Source organism: Molossus molossus, unplaced genomic scaffold, assembly GCF_014108415.1.
Source record: "Molossus molossus isolate mMolMol1 unplaced genomic scaffold, mMolMol1.p scaffold_m16_p_20, whole genome shotgun sequence".
Lineage (NCBI taxonomy): Eukaryota > Metazoa > Chordata > Mammalia > Chiroptera > Molossidae > Molossus > Molossus molossus.
In genome coordinates this window covers 14897204-14915056 of record NW_023425356.1, presented here as the reverse complement: position 1 = coordinate 14915056, position 17853 = coordinate 14897204, and positions in this window count along the sequence as shown.

Sequence of the window (17853 nt, the reverse complement as noted above, 5' to 3'; positions counted from 1 at the left end):
TTCTAGCATCATTTTAGCCTCTCTCCCTGAGGTTAAGTGTTCCTGCCAAATGCTACTCCCCTCCCTTCCCTGGAGATCCTGCTCCTTGATAACCGGTGCTCTGCGGTCCTCTGCCTAGGGTGCTCTCCCCCAGCCTTACTTTTTGCCCCGAGAGCTCCAGTGATTCCATTGTCACCCAACTCAAACGGAAGTGCTTTGCAAAATGTCCCTCAATTTCTTTGGGTGGTGTTGGCTGCGCTACCCATTTACCAACATCATGATGCCAGAATGTATCTGTTTCTCCCATCCCTGGGTTTGAGACCCAGGAGTCTGGGCCAGGTCAGACCGTGATGTTAAACATATTACTACATTTCTTCCAGCCTCCATTTTCTTTTTTTAAAAAAAATAATTCCTTCTTTTTTCTTTAAATCTTCACCCAAGGATTTTTCCATTTTTGTTCAGATAGAGTGGGAAGGAGAAAGACACATCTATGTGAGAGAGACACATCGACTGGTTGCCCCCCGCACAACCCCAACCAGGGCTGGGAACAAACCGCAACTGAGGTACATGCTCTTGACCGGAATCAAACTCGCGACTCATTGGTCCATGGGCTGATGATCTAACCACTGAGCCAAACCGGCCAGGGCGAGCCTCCATTTTCAAATGAGTAGGATGGAACAATATATGGACCTATCTCAAATGCTTGCTGTGAGGTTTCCATGGGATAATGTCGAGTGCTTGCCAGCATGGAAAGAATATAGTAAGTGCTCAATAAATGTGCGCTATTATTACTTTCATATTGCTAGTATGTATAGGAGAAACTACAAATAATAATGTAGTAATAATTCATTAATCTATTAACGATTCATGGTCTCCATCAATGGTATTCACCAGCATGTGACACATTATTAGCTCCACAGAAAGTCCAACAAATAGTCTTTGTCCTATAAGACAGAACACGTGATAGGTGAGTAAATAGGAATCCATGGACGAAACCATAAACACATACAGGAAGTTGGAAAGCCCTCTCCACTTTGTGTGGGAGGCCTGGCCTGTGCCTTCTCCTTCACCTTGGTTTTCCCAGAGCACTGAAGGCTGAGACAGGCACCATCACAGGGTGGTCAGGAGCACAGACTGACCAAGCATGCCTGTGTTCAAATCCCAGGTCTCCTGCTAACTAGCTGTGGCCTTGAACAAGTGACTTCTTTCTGTGCCTCAGTTTTGTCACCTGTAAAATGGGGGTGACAATAGTACCTACCCTGTAGCATCGTTAGGAAGATTAATTAAATTAATTCATGTCTGGTGCATGTTAAGAGTGCAATACACTTACTATATCGGCCCTACATCAGGCAAGCTTTTCCAAAGCTAAACAGCTAAACAATTTTTTAGATGGAGCAGGAAAGGAAGAGCAGGCTGAGGACAGGGCAAGTGGGTCTGGAAAGAAGTGAGGGAGTTGTTGAAACTTTCCATTCAATTTTGCTACATATTTCCAGGTCAGGAGGGAATTCCTCATCTCCTTGCTGATCATTCCAAAAAGATATCAGGACAAGGAGAGATTTCAGGAGCTTTCTGAATGGCGGGAAAGGTGGTTAGATCGGTGAGTGTAGGCATAGGGAGTTCCTCCCAGGAACTGCCTGGGTCTAGGACGGGGTACCTCGGAGGAAGCGGACATTGGGGTCTGCCTGCCCGAGAGGCTCAGAGGGTCAGACTGACTGAAGGACAGGAGATGAAAGAGCCCTCCAGGGCTGACCGTGGAGAGCACAGAGCACTGGCAGTGGTGAGGGCGGGCGGGCCCTGGGCGGGTGGGCCCTGGGCAGGGGCCCGTGAGCTGCTGGCAGGCGACGGCCAGGAGGGGAGGCAGCCTTAGCTCAGGAGCCTGGTGAGTGAAAGTCCATCAGCATGAATTTTCTGAGCAACTACTTAAAAAAAATACTCTTGTGGAAAATTTAGGAACATCTACAAAAGCAAGGGTACGAGTAAACCGGGTTCTAATAGCCTCGACATTTCATTTATAGTCTTATCCTCGTTTTCCCACTACCCCTGTGGGCTATTTGAAGCAAATCCCAAACATCACATCATTTTATCCATAAATACATCAGCGAGTCTCTAAAGGTGAAGGACTTTTTTCTTCTCCTTCACCGTAACTAAAATACCTCTGTTACAGTGGAACAAAGACAGCACCTCCTGAGGGTCATCAGTGAGTACCTACACTTGGAGGGAATTTCAGCGGGTCTAACCCAGCTTCCCAATAGCCCTCTCCTGTCAGCCGGGTCATCTCTGCTTGTCTTCCTGCTACCTTAAGAATTCACCCTCCCCTGCCCCATCATCCTTAACTTTGGCACTTTCTCTTACACTCATGTCCGACGTGAGTGCCCCTGTCACCACCCTCCCCTGCCCCGTCCGGGATGGACATGCCCGAGAACTGGCTGGCTCAGCACAAAAGGCCATTCCTGCCTGGCCGGTGTGGCTCAGTGCATTGAGCATCATCCCATGGACTGAGAGGTCCTGGTTCGATTCCTGGTCAGGGCACACGCCCGGTTGCTGGCTCGATCCCCAGTAGGGGGCGTGCAGGAGGCAGCCGATCTATGTTTCTCTCTCACACTCATGTTTTTATCTCTCTCTCCCTTCCTCTTTCTCTAACAAATCAATAAAAATATATTCAAAAGAACAAAAGGCCATTCCACAGTCCAAGCTGCAATGTGCGTGTTCCAGGGTACCTAGTGGCGGCTGACTGACACTCAGCCCAGGGAGAAGGAGAGGCAAGAAATGAGGTGGATTCTCTTAGCTGTTGGTCAGGAACTGGGGCGAGGAGGTGACGTGGAGTAGGATCTGGGGGTCTAGGAGTGAGGACCTCGTGGGCCCCACAACAGCAGCTCCTGTGGAGGCCTGGAGATCACCTGGAGCAGTGACAACTGCTCCTGACATTGTCCTTTCAGTCACAAATCTGTCTCCTGTGCCATCTCTGTGAGCCCCTAGTCCAGGGGTACAACCTCGCACTCTGGCCACGTGGCTCACTCAGTGTCGCACCCTGTCAGCCACAGAGCCACCTAGACGCCTTTGACGCAATCCACACCGTCTGCCCTGTGCTGTAGCCTAGTGACTAGTAACAATACCAGCCAAGACAACAGTGCTTCCCCCAACCCCGGCACTGCCTTGTGAACTCACGTGATCCTCCCACAGCTCAATGAGGCCGGGCTCTCGGTTACCAACAAGACACAGAGAACAGAGCGGCCGCCCAAGGTCACACCGCTAGGAAGGATTAGAGTGGGAAAATGAGGACGAAAGGCTATAGAACCCAATAGTTCATACTTTGAAGAAAAGAAAAAAATACAGTTTCTCTTTCATGATAAAAAAAAAAAAACAAAAAACCTACAGGAACTGAAGGAACACATTCTCTCTTTTAAGCTGCCTGGGCCTAGACTAGACATTGGCCCAGCCCACTGGACTTGTCCTCTCCTGCTGAGACTGAAACATCACCAAGAAGTGGCATCCATGAGGAGGAATCAATGTGGGCAAGGTCCCACATCTGGCTGGAGAAGGTTCTGTGCTGACAGCGTCCGACTTGCTGCTCCGGAAGGAGAACTCTTGCAGGATGACCCAACAGCTCTTAGCCTAGGGAACTGTTCAGCACGCTTATGCTTAGTGGTTAGTGCCCCTGCACAATTTTAAATAAATGGGGAAAGACGTGAGTCTGCTTACGAGAGAGGCTGTGTGAGCACGAACGCCTGAGACAGAGAAAATGAGCCTACCCAGGAGTCCCACGTCCATCGTGTCGTCCGTGTAACAGTAGCCACGCACGTATGGTTGTCACACACTCACCTGCATATCTCATGTCACCCTGTTCTTTTTTTTATCCTCACCCGAGGACATTTTTCTATTTTTTGTTCAGACAGAATGGGAAGGAGAGAGGATGAGAGAGAAAAACATTGATGTGAAAGGGACACATCGAGTGCCTGCCTCCCACATGGCCTTGACCCACCAGGGCCAGGGACAAACTGCAACTGAGGTACATGCCCTCAGCGGGAACCGAACCCGGGTCTCTCTGGACCACAGGCCCACGCTCTAACCGCTGAGCCAAACCGGCCAGCGTTGTCACTCTCTTCTTTACACCTAGCTCTATTTCTGAACTTTCTTATCAATATCACTTAAAGCCAGACACTTTTTTTTATTGTCACGTGCATAGTGTGAGTGGGAGGAGATATTACTATAATAGCTAAGTATTAATTTTTAAAATAATTCTGAAAGCCTAATTAAAGTCTCGGGTGATTTTTAGGAGTTTGGACATCAAGAGGTATTTGATTGTCCTGGTGTGTGGGTGGACCCGGGGACAGTGGCAGGCCTGTGTGCGGGCTGCGGGCTCGTCCCTCTCCCTGTCGCCATCCTATTTGCATGTGGGCCTGGATTTGTCTTTGGCTCCTTGTATGCTTAGGGATGAGACCCTCGTGTCCCAGGGGAGGGGGGCAGGTGTTGCTCCAGTCGAGCGAATGGAACCAAATTACAGGCCCGTCTGTCACCTCCTCTGGGAAAAGGTAGAGGGAGGGAGGGGGATGGGAGGAGGACAGGGAAGGAAGACGGTGGGGGTGGGAGGGCGCTGGGACAGGAGAACGGAAAGCGGCCTCCCGAAGAGCGAGCGCTGCCAATGTGAGCCCTGCCCTGCCTCCTCAGCGCACTAGGATCGGGGTGACAACAGCTCGGGGGGTGGGGGCAGCGCGTGGCCTGCGACCCCCGCTCTTCCCTGACCCGCCGCGACCCGCAGCCACTTAGGCCGCGTCTATGCGGCGCCAGCAAACACTCACGCCGGAATTGGTTTTCACTAAATTGACGGATATATTTTCTGACTGCACTGACTCGGGAGCTGTGTCTCTATTCCGTGAAATTTACCGAAAGCAGAAACATCCAACACATCCATTCCCTTCATTTTTAGTCCTAACAGCTTGCGCGCGCGCACACACACACACACACACACACACACACACACACACTTTAATTAAGCCACACCACTTGCACGTGTAGACACAGAGGCCCCGCTGTGATTGTAGCCACTGCACCTCTGCCTGGATTTGTCCTTCGGGGAACGAGTTACCGCTGATGCCAGCCGGTGATGTCCTGCAGCTTCATTAAGGTTGAGAAGTTACTTTGAGGCTGCTGGATGTAATCGGAGAGCCCCCCTAAACACTGCAGGGGGCGGGGGGCCCTTAGAGATGGCCCTCTGCCTGGCGCCCCAGTGGGGCCCAGCGGTGTTGTTCTAAGCTACCTGAGAAAAAGACAATCAGATAACTGGCCCTTTGTGAAACATAGCAGAGGGAAGCATACATTGCCATCATTATGCTTTTTCTTGTAAATAAAGTGGAGCAAAGAATCCAGGAGAGAGGAGAAGGGAAAAGATCTCAAACCAGATAGAGTGGTTCCAATAAGAAACAAATCCTTGTCAAATTCTCCAGACTAGTGTGGAGAAAACAGTGTTTCACACACTTGTTCTTTCTCCTACCTCTGGGGCAGGAAAGGTTAAAGAAATTGTCAGTTCCCACTAGCTCTTTCAATAAGGAAAGAACTGAGGCATAGAGTAATGATGTGCGGTGGGGCTGAGAAGAGACAAACAAATTTCTTCCCCTTTCTCCGACAATCAAATGATTGACAGAGATAATTCCCGTGCGAGAGGGAAGAATTGCTAGCAGGCAACGGGCTGTGCTTTGGTTGTGGCTGGTAAGGCTCTGTCCACCCGATGTCAAGTGATGACTGAAAAGTGAAAAATTAATTCCATTATCCAGCTGTTGTTGCTGCTAGGTGCCAAAAGGCCCAGATGTTTCCCAACATCTGGGTATTTGACGGCATGTTTTTACCATATATCCAGATGCTCCATATTGTGAAGACAAAGGCCAAACCGAGACGCGGGGAAGAAAAGAAACTGAGAAGCGGGAAGCCAAGAGTTTAAAAAGGGGGATTGAGTGGTGATGGGGGGGGGGGGAGGAGAAATGAAAGAAAAAATTGTAAGTGAAAAGAGGCAGAAAAAGAAAAGCAAGTAAATGTTCCGAAAGAGAAGAACATTCTTGGCCTCGACCTCACCCTGGCTCCGTGAAAAGGGTTTCCACTCGTCCGAGTCTGTGTGGTAGGGAAAGGGGACAAAGCAGTGACCTGGAGGACACCCACAGGGAGACCCAGGGAAGCAATGTGGGCCCAGACATCACGCGTACCCAGGGCGGTGGCTGTGTGTCCGCAGAGAAGCGAGACTACACTGGGAAACAGGGATGAATACGTGGGGGAACGTGGTGATCATACACAGAATGAAAAGTCGACATTCCAGTCGAGGAAGTCCGCCCTGCACAGAGCACTGAAATGTGCCTGTTAGTCAACTTTGTTCCCAGTTATCAGTCAGGATGATGAGCGTAGTATAGACAGAGCCAGTGATGGAGTAACAGAAGGAAAGGGGTAATTGAGTGGGGGAAGGCTGTGCGGTTTGGTGACAGATTTAGAGGAGGGGACATGATGTGATTGAGGTGGTGGTGGGAGTAAGTGTTAGGCTTTCAGAACAGCTCACAAAGCCTCCTGTAATTCCCAAGCTGTCTGTTATCTATGAAATGCAAATCAGGAGGGGAGTGACATCATGTCGGATTATGGCCACAGGGAGTAATTATTTAGACATTAAAGGCTACTGAAGGGAGTGGTTGACAATATTAATGATGTCCAGATGGACAGAGTGTGATGCTAAAATTATTTCCTAGTACAAAGAACAAGGGAATTTTTATCAGGTTTTCTCTTCTATTGGACGGTCTGTACCTCTTGGAGGTGTGCCCCTCAAAGAGACGGTGACACTAAGAGATGGCCTCTGTGAATCGAAGCACAGTGGGGCTTGCAGAAGGAGCCACAGTCTCCAGCTCTGCAGCAGCAAGGCACAATCAATATGCAAAACGTTTACATAGCAATTATGACTATAAAAAGAGGAAATAATCTCAACAAGGTGCATGTAACAAGTTGGTGATTGGAAACTCCTCTTTCCCAACACTCGCCCTACCCCATTCTGCCTTCCTCACCCAAATACAGCAGCCCCAGCGCCCTGTTACTTGCTTTTCGAGGCAGCCCCCTCCCCTGCTCCCTTCTGCAGTGCAAGTCCTAACACAGACACCTTGGCCATTACTACTGCTATCAAGTGCATGACCCCAGGTCGCGGTATTCTCAGCCACTGAGGAGAAACCCAGCCTGGCCAAGACCACAGTGTCCACAACAACCAAACAAAACACACACAAAAGGAGGAAGCCACAGACTGGGAAAGATTCACAGGCAATGGCAGGTTAAAGAAGACCAGTTTAAGAAGATCCAGAGGCAGAGTCTGCTGCTCTAGACTGGAGATCAGACAGTGCTGCCCGGAGTTCTCTTCCCAGAGCAGGTAGTGAGATTCAAGTTAGAATTCACCAGGACGTCAAACATGCTGCTCATCTCTCTGACCCTCATGAGAGTGAATGACGCAGCCAGAAGAAACTGAATGTGTCTCTAATATATGGGAAGTTCCTGCGTAAAATTAAAGGGATCAGGGGCACAGGCAATGGTTCAGCCTCATACATTTGAAAGTCATGAAATGGGTAAAGAGGATTCAGAAAGTGAATAGGTAGCCGCAAAGATGGTCTCAGGAATGCCCCTTATCCCTGCCTTCCCAAGGACATGGCTCACAATCTCAATGCACATCTTCTGGCCCGGGGCAGTGCTTCGTCCACCTCTCTAACAGAGTCATACCAGAAAGAAAGCAACACCTTTCCTGTACTATTGCCTCACACTAGAGGACTTCCTGAGCTGAGTGAAATAGATATTCAAATTGACAAAAAAGTGATCCCAAGTTCAAGCGTGACTGAGTTCTGGGGTGCCTGCCTGACCTCAGGTAGACTGAGGAGGCCAGTCTTCTTCCCCTTTTCACTATTATAGAGAGGATGTAGCAGCTAAGCTAACACCCCCGCTTTCCTGCATTTCCTCTTCCCCTCCCCTTCTTCCCTCTTCCTTCTTCCTTCCCACCATGCAGTGAAGAGGGGACCTCAGGCCCTACACATAAGCACATCGTTGGGAAATTCTAGATATCCAAAGACACAGAGAAAATCCTGAGTTTCCAGGGGTAAAAAAATAAATAAAAGATGTCCGATAAAAGAACAAGATTTGTATTGCTACCAGCAATGTCAAAAGAAAATAAAACAATACCTTCAAAAGACTTGAGGGAAAGTAATTTGGAATTTAGAATTTTATACCCAGCCAAGTTTTCAATCAGGTATAAAGACAGAATGGAACCTTTTTTAAACATGCAAAACCTGAGAATGTTTGCTTTTCACATATTGTTTCTTAGTAAATTATTTGAATATATACTACAGGAAAAATTAGGGCTTACACCCAAAAACAAGATAATGCAAAGCAAAGAGTAGGTCCTACTTAGGAGAACAAAGAAGCCAAGTCCAGATTCCAATGCAACAGCTAACCTAGAAAGCAAATAAGCAATCTGGTTTGGAGCAGAAAGATGAACAATATTTTAATGGAGGGCTCCAGTTATAAAAGGGACTCCATAAACTTGATATCTGGGGAAAAATAAACTTAAGGCTAAAACAATTAGAAAGATCATTAGAAACATCAGAAAAAATACAAAGATTCATAAAAATGTCAAAGTTCAAATATGAAGTACTCAGTCTAAATATGAACAAGGTTAGTATACAGTGAGCAAGGAGGACCTATTTGTTGCTTTATTTATGTTTCTATCTATTCCATTTGTTTCATATTAGAAACATGTGAGAGGCACAGAGCCTGGGACTTTGGAACTACTCAACTTTGCTGGGAATATTTGCATGGTCATAAAATGTAAATGTTTGTAGTTTGTCTTTCATCTTTTATTATGAAAGATTCAGAACACGTATCAACACATTGTATAGCACAGTAAACCGCTGTCATCACCCAGCCTCAACAGTGATTCGTCCCGTGGCCAATTTTGTTTTTTGTGTATTTCCCACTTATAACACCAAACAATTAAGTGAACCAGCAAACACTCCATGGAAATTGTGTTTATACTGTTCTCAGAAGGCAGGTTTCAACAAGCAAAATGGGACGGGCATTCCGGGTTGGAGGATGAAGCTGGAAACGTTCAGGGTAGGTGGAGTTCTGACCACACAGGGCCTTGAATGTTATACTCGGGAGTTTGGACTTCATTCTGTAAACGTGGGGAGGGGGGGGCAGGCAGTGAAAGCTTCTACGCCGGGAATGATACCATTCGCTCTAACAACAGTGAGCATCGCTAGGGGAACCACTGTGATCCAGACACCACGCTAGACATCCACAGACATTCTCTTCCACAGTCTTCATAATGACCCCCGGAGCATCGTGAGCTTGGACAGCAGTTTGAGAATGGACCGGAGGCAGAACGGCTAGGGGTGGGACAGTAAGAGAGGACAACATTTCGCCAGTGGTTTAGGGTTCAGGGATGAAGGCCTGAAATGTAGAGTCTGCCAACAGCCGCAATAAGTACTGGAGAGAGGACTGTGAGAAGGTAGAACCAGAGGAGCTGGTGGCCAGTGGCTGGAGTGCAGTGGGGCAAGTGAGCAGATGGAAAGCGGCCACGTAAACGATGCCAGCAGACCCCGGTCTTGGGACACAGCTTCCCTACCCAGCACCAAGATCCCAGTCTTAGGAAAATGGGGCATTTTGCCATCCGCTGACAATGAGACTTGGAAAGACAAGAGAGTTCTAGCAATGATGGTTTGTCCTATTGGTTCAGGTGGGACACCAGCTAGGATACAGAGGCAAATTAATAGAAGTAATAATAGCACTTCCCTATATGAAGCACAAACTGTGTGGCAGGTACTGTGCTGGACCCGTTTAGACCTCATGTCATTTAATATTAACAACAGCCCTATGACGGTCCCTGCATCTTCCAGCAGGCTTCCCCCTCTCAAAGCTCTGCACAGGCAGCTTGGGCACTGATCCATCCCTATGCCCAGCACAGACAGCCTGATGGGATGCTCGCGTGGGGCGTTGAGTCTCCATGGAGCCAGGCTTCAGCCCTGGGGCACGGACCAGGAATGGTGTCCTATCCCAGTGCAGGGAAGGGTTAGTTCAGAAGATCTGGGTTTATCAAACCTTGCACGTTCCCAAGAAAGGCCTCACTTCAGGAATGGTTCTCGGCAGCTAGCTCCTGGGAGATGAGCTCTGAGGCCTGGAACATTCTGCCTGATAAGAGTGTTGCTGTCTGCCTGAGGCCTTGGGCCACGCATTACCAGTCTGATCAAATAGTTTATGCTAACAGTGTGATTTGTGGTGAACACCTGTCTTGCTCTGGGGGCTGGCGTCTGAGTAGCTGAGGTCAGCCACGCAGCACCGCATGCCTACATGGACGTCCTGGGTTGGCAGCATTTTGCGTGTGATCTCACACACCGCTACAGGAGAATTAAGCACATCCCCATCAGCTCTGCTGGGATGGGACACCTGGATGCTTGTACCTGGTTTCTCCTGAACTTTGTCCCATATGCCTTTCCCTTCGCTGATTTTAATCTGTATACTTTCATTTGAATAAATTCCAACCATAAGTATAACCACTTTCCTGGGTCCTGTGCATTCCTCTAATGAATCATCGAGCCTGAGGGTGGTCTTGGGGACCTCTGACACTCTCCACCCTGGGGTGACAGCAGAAGAAACAGCTGGGAAAGCACACAGCCCCAAACTGCTATTTCACCCCGATTGGTGACTTGAGTGAGGTCACGTGCAATCTGTAGTGGGACACTGAACTGCACAGAGCAGGTGGGCGGACCTCTGGGAGGATGGTTTCCAGCTTACCCAGAATTCAGTGGCTCTAGGATCCTGCTTTGATGCTGACCTCCACCAGCCAACAGAGCACTTGACCTTTTCATTTTCAGCTTTTCCAAAAAGTCTAACGTCCTCCCTCCCCTGTTGTAGCTTGTTTCTTGTCCAGATAGTTGTGTCAATATTGGATGCCTAGCCACAGTCAATTTCCAGATTCTGTAAAACAGAATTTACCCTGAACAACAGATGTGAGACTCTCCGGTGTACCCTGGAGATGCAGTACAGCGCTGGGCTGTAAATGTACAGGTTATTCAAATACCACACTGTGATGCAGCAGGGAAGTTGAACGTCTCAGTAATGGGTATGATCCACAGCAGTGAACCTGAGGCGTGACTGGATGTGAATACAAGCTTCTTGTGCACACTCTTCCTCTTTATTTTTACCACTTCATTGTCTGTTTGCATTAACATGAGCCATTCTTGATCTTCACGTTTATCTATAAAAGGACTTAGATTAACCGGTATTTCTGCTGAAGTTCCATCCCGAGCTCATCTTTGTTCTCAATTCCAAGCCTAGGCACCAGGACTTTTTATAATATTTCAGTTAAACTAGTGACTTTTAAGAACACATCCTTTATGTATTTGTAAAGCTGCTCCCAGGTGTCGCAGGCCCTGCCACATCCTGGCTTCGTGTCCCCTGTATTACCTCCCACCCTCTGGTATTTTGGGGACCTTGGTTCTGCACTAGACCAGTGGCAAGCAACACAGGAGCTTCCTCACCTGCTATGACCTTGTAGGAGGCAGGGTTCAATGTAGAAACAGAAACCTGAGTATTTAAGCAAAAAAGAATTTACTGCAGGAAATGCGTAGTACAGATCATTGAGAGGGCTGGAGGAATGGACTCCAGGCCGGGCTCCAGGAACTGTTGAGTGCAAGTGCACACGGCCATGCCTGCTAGCCACGGATCTGCACCCTCTGCTCCCTCCACCACAACTGCCTCTAGACACGGGGAAGCTAAAGACTGGCCTGCTGCAGGACGCGCCCTGTGTCCTTGACCTTGCCCACCAGTCACAATAGCCAATGGAACAAGAAGACAGCCCCTGCCTCACTTCATGGCTCAAATCCCGCTCCTGCGAGTACGTGGCAGAACGAAATTGCATGCAACACCCCAGTGGCAAGGAAAGCTTGGCAAATAAAATGCTGAACTTTCCAGAACCTGCAGTACAGGAACCACGCTAAGAGATGAAGATGGAGGCATGAGGCCTGCCAGCAATTTACTGTACCCTCCGAGGCTGCTAAGGTCCCTTCAAAATCCAACACTCCATGGCCGGGATCCGGAAGAGGAAAAGAAGGATCTCTAGAGAAGGATCTAGAGAGGGACGTGTGCCTTCTGCCGTCTCCGCTGCCACTGTCACCTCCTCAGAAGACGTGATTCCAGGTCATGTGCTCGAGTGAGAAGCCCAAAGAAATTTGAACTTGAGTTCTGACTGTATGTAGCTTTTTCCTAATAGCTTGAAGGCCTTCAGTGGGATGGGTGTGTAACTTACAGAACTCTGGTTTTAAAAGTTGCAAGGAAATGTATGTCTTATGAAAGGTAGGGATGACATACCCATATACACATGCTGTCTTTTTAATCTAGGAAAGTTCTTGGAGCAGACATTTAGATGTGCAAATGAAAAGCAAAATTGGGAGGTAAGATGCTAGAGACGCTGTTACTAGGAGAGAAATGTAAGTGAATGGACAAAAGTTGTCTAGGTTTTAGGCAGAGTTGCAGCTCTGCAGATCCTGCTTATTTTGGAAAAATTATATTCTAAAAAGAGATGTCAACCCTGCGGCTGGTTTATGTGAGCCTCTGGGCATGTGTGTGTGTGTGTGGTGTGTGTACATGTGTGGTGTTTGTGTATATGGTGTATGTGTGTGTGTAAAGGTTGGTGTGTGGTGTATGTTTGTGGTGGGGGTGGGTGTAGGTGTGTGGTGTATGTGTGTGTATGGTGTGTGTGTGGGGGTGTATGTGTATGCATGTGTATATGCGTGCATGGTGTGTGCTGTGTGTGTCTGTGGTGTATGCGTACGTGGTGTGTGTAGTGTATGTGTATGTGCCATGTGTGCACGTGGTGTGTGTGTGTAGTATGTGTGTATAGTATCTGTTTGTAATGTATGTGTGTGTGATATATGTGTATATGTGGTGTGTGTGTGTGGGTTTGTGGGGGGTGTATATGTGTATGTGTGTGGGAAGGTTGGTGTGTTGTGTGGGTGTGTGGTGTTTGTATGGGTGTGTGTTGTAGTGTATGTGTGATATATGTGTGTGGTGTGTGTGTGGTGTGGTGTGTATGTGTGTGTGTGGTTGTATGTTTGTGTGTGTTGTATGTGTGTATGGTGTCTATGTGTGTGGTGTGTGGCGTATATGTGTGTGGTGTGTGCATGTGGTGTGTGTGTATGGTATGTGTGTGTGGTTGTATGTGTGTGTTGTATGTGTGTATGGTGTGTGTGTGGTGTGTGTCTGTGTGGTGTGTGTGTATGGTGTGTGTGTCTGTATGTGGTATGTGTGTGGTGTGTGTGTGGTGTGTGGTGTCTGTGTGTGTGGTGTATGTGTGTGTGTGGTATGTGTTTTCTTGGTCAGTTAGTTATATGAGAAGCAGAGGTTGTCTTCCTAAAGGTCTTTGTTCCACTCTGGGCAGAACTTTGAGATCCACACAGAAAGGACAGGGTATTTTCTCCACTTTTCCATAAAACTCAGCACATCACTGGCACTCGAAGGACTGGCGATGAGCGGGAACGCCCTGGATTGATCCTGGCTCCCTGGGGGCACCGTGTAGTGTTAATATCTCTGCTCCTTCCCGAGGCCTAGTGAGCAGCGGACGTCAGCCAGAGGGGGTACCGGGGAGGGTGGCAGATGCCATGTAGAGGTTTGTGAGCCCACATAGGGCACCACTTCGGGGACTATCCAAAATATGGGGGTGGGGAAGAGGACTGGAAGAGAAGAGCAAGGTAGGTGCAGGTGGGGGCAATTTAGAAACTTCAGCCGATTAGTAGTCATATAATTTTATTTACATCCACATTGAAGAAGCTGGCAGTTTAGACTGTATAGCGTTCTCAGAAGTGACAGAGAAGGAATATGAGAGAAGGGAACTCGCCATGTGGCATTTACTCTCATGGACCTCATCAGCCATGGGGCTGTGCGGGGGCCCTCACTGAGTGATGACTGGTCTGTCCCGGGGGCTCACAAGCAGGAGACCAGGTTTGTTATTTCAGAACTTCTCTTTCCATTTCCCTCCCCTCCTGGACGCTCTTCCTCACAACAAACACAGATTCAAACGCATATACATTCTGCCTAACCTTGAGGGAATTACTTACATTCTTTGGCTTTTCAAAAACTATTTTGAAGATTGGGGATTAGTAAGTAAAGCATCGGCGCGTGGCCCATGATGATGAGGATGAGGATAAGAATGATGATGGTGATGATGATTTAAGGAGACCATAAAACTCCCAGGAGAAGGCATGACTGGATGAGACAACTACTGAAACATCTTCCTATTTGCAACCCAACCGGCCCCGCCCACTCAGCTTGCAGCTGCTCTGACCAGCTCCCAAAAGACTTTCACCCTGAGCCTTGTTGCTAAGAGCGGGCCCTGACTCGAGTCTGAAGCTGGAAGCGATCCTGGAGACAACTGTTTATTTTACAGTGAAAGTTAAGACTTGAGAGTTTCAGTAACTCTTCCGTCAACTCTGTCACTTGGGTTTTCTACCACTCATGTCAAAATACTTAAGGAAACTCAGCAGTGGCGGAGATGCTGTAGCTTTCTGTTTTCAAATTCAGCAAAGGTTAAAACCCTCTTAGCCTTTTCTGTCAAGCATTAATCTTGAATGCAAGTGTCCCCTGGTTAATTGGACTTTAGGGGGAGCTTTCTTAACTCTGAAATAGGAAATGTAGGGAGCATTTAGAATGAATTAATATTTCAACCAGATGTTTTAATTTGTTTTAGTCATTGCTGTTCTTTTTTCTAAAACAAGATGAGATATGAAAAACAGTTTTTCACCTCTCCAAACAGGACATACAAATGGCTAAGAAACATATGAAGAAATGCTCATCATCAGTAATCATCAGAGAGATGCAAATCAAAACAACAATGAGGTATCACCTCACACCTGTCAGAATGGCCGCCATCAACAAATCATCAAACAACAAGTGTTGGCGAGGGTGTGGAGAAAGGGGGACTCTAGTGCACTGCTGGTGGGAATGCAGACTGGTGCAGCCACTATGGAAAACAATATGGTGTCACCTCAAAAAATTAAAAATTGATCTTCCATTTGACCCAGTGATCCCACTTCTAGGAATATACCCTAAGAAGCATAAAACACCAATCAGAAAGAATATATGTACCCTCATCTTTGTAGCAGCACTATTTACAATTGCTAAGATCTGGAAACAGCCCAAGTGCCCATCAGTAGACGAATGGATCAAAAAGCTGTGGTACATACACACAATGGAGTACTATGTAGCGGTAAGAAAGAAAGATCTCTTATCCTTTGAGACTACATAGAGGGACCTTGAAAGTATCATCCTAAGTGAAACAAGCCAAACAGAGAAAGACAAATTTCATATGATCTCACTTATTTGTGGAATATAATGAACATAACAGTTTGAGGAATGGGGTAGTCCCAGAGACGCGGAAGCGGGGTACAGACTGACAATCCCCTAAGGAGTGGGGAGGTGGGGGAGGGATGAACCACAGAACTTATACGCATGTATGCATGAACAGTGGACATGGACAACAATCTGGGGAAGGGGCAGGGAGGGGTGGGGGAGGGGGGAATCAGTGAGGGAAAAAAGGAGAATCATCTGTAACAAAAATCAATCAATCAATCAATCAATCAATAAAATTGCTAAATAAATAAAAAAACAAACAAACAAAAAAAAACACCAAAAACTAGGGTTCTTGGGGTGGGGATGGGACAGAGATTTCACCAGTAAAAGAGAAATGCCTTCGGCCAGCCGGTGAGGCTCGGTGGTTGAGTGTCAACCTAAGAGGTCACTGGTTCAATTCCTGGTCAGGGCACATGCCCAGGTTGTGGGCCCGATCCCCAGTGGGGGACGTGCAGGAGGCGGCCAATCGATGTTCTCTCTCCCTTTCCCTCCCTTCCTCTCTCTCTAAAATCAATAAAGAAAAAGAAAAGAGAGAAATGCCTTTGGGACCTCTGATTTTGAAGAATATTTCAGGATTGTTCTTTGGATAACTCAGGAGGAAGAATCCAAGGAAATTGAGGGTGGGAATTTGGGAATTCAGATGGAAGATATAATGAGATTGATAGGAGCCTAAGAGCTGAGAGTTTGTACAATTAAATGTGAGTATAACTGGAGAATGAACAAAACATTGTTTGAAGGCAGGGTTTCTTAACCTCAGCACAACTGACACTTTGGACCGGATCACCGTTGTGGGGCTGTTCTGTGCATTGCAGAATGCTCGGCATGGTCCTGGCCTGTAGGTACGAGCAGCTAGTCCACAGTCCTGATGACCAAAAATGTCTCCAGACATTGATAAGTGTCCCCGGGGCAGCCAAATGGCCCCGAGTGAGAACCACTGCTGTAAAGCACAGGTGTGAGCGTCAGTGTGTAGATTCACATCGACCCTGGGTGTCACGGGGAGCAAATGAGGTCCCTAGCATTTGCAACCTGGAAAGTCCGCGGTTCCCTTTGGATCTTATATATTTCTTTTAAGGGCTGTGTTCAGGATCTCAGTGAATACCTTCTTTTGCATTTCTTTTCCATTCCAAAATATTACAGGCATCTCCACTGATAAAGGCTCCTCCTACTGGACTTGCTGTTATTAACCTTTAGCCTCCAAGAGCTAAGATCTTGCCCCTTGAGTTGGGATATTCCAGCAACAGCTTTGGAAGAACTGTTCTGTGTGAGGGTTGGTAAAGACTTCACGGAAGAAGGGGAAAAGTCAGTGCAAGCATCAGTGAACACACCACTCTGAAAGCAGGTTTTTAGTTTTAAATGAGCAGAATCATGAGAAATGGTTGCCTGGAATAGTCCTTGCTCCCCTCCCAAAGCAGGCATTTCTCTGTGCCCTCACTAGGCCTCTGCCTGTGACTGTGTGTCTCACCCTGAGATCTGTCTCCCAAGTTCAAAGGCTGAGAAAGACATTCTCTCACCTCTCTGACACCGCGGGGCCTGGGAACTCCAGTCCAGCTTGAATACCTTGTGTCTGAGCTGACACCAAGCCCAACAGTGACGATACCTTCAGTGTGACCAAGCTTTGAAACGTCTCAAACACCTCGAGGAAGAATGTAACCTAAGAACCAATCACTGGCAGACATCCACTGATCTCAGGAGCTGTTAGAAGCGGAATTCACTCCTTCAGTAACTATTATTAGGTATCAACTATATGCCAGGCACTGGGTTAGGTGCTGAAGACAGAGAGAGAGAGAGAGAGAGAGAGAGAGAGGAGAGTCTGCCTTGAGGGAAGGGAAGTCACCACCAAGCAGAGAAAGCTGATGAACAAAGTGGCCTGATAAGGAAGCACAAGATGCTACAGGAACTCTTTTAAGAGTACAAACAAGAATTGTCAATGATGGTTAAAACTGGAAACAAAAAGTTGATGGAGGACTTTATAATAGATGTTCAAATTAACATAATCTGAACACAGATCAATCCTCACAGCTCCAAAAGTGAAACAACCAGTCATTGTGGTCCTCCCAATGTGACAGAGTAGAGAACACATAGCACCATTGGAATATAGTACTGCAAGAAAAAAAAGTTGCTCAGCCTAAGCTGTGGTACATATACACAATGGAGTACTATGCAGCTGTGAGAAAGAAAGATCTCATCCTTTGAGATGACATGGAGAAAACTAGAGAGTATGATGCTAAGTGAAATAAGCCAATCAGAGGAAGACAAATAGCACATGATTTCACTTATTTGTAGAAAATAATAAGCTGATGAACAAAATAGACCCAGAGACATAGAAGTATGGATTAGACTGGCAAACTTCAGAGGAGGGGGGTGGGGAGGAGCAGGGAGAGATAAACCAAAGAACTTATATGCATATATGCATCACCAATGGACACAGACAACAATACTGTGAAGAGGGCAGTGGGAGCAGGGAGGAAGGTATCA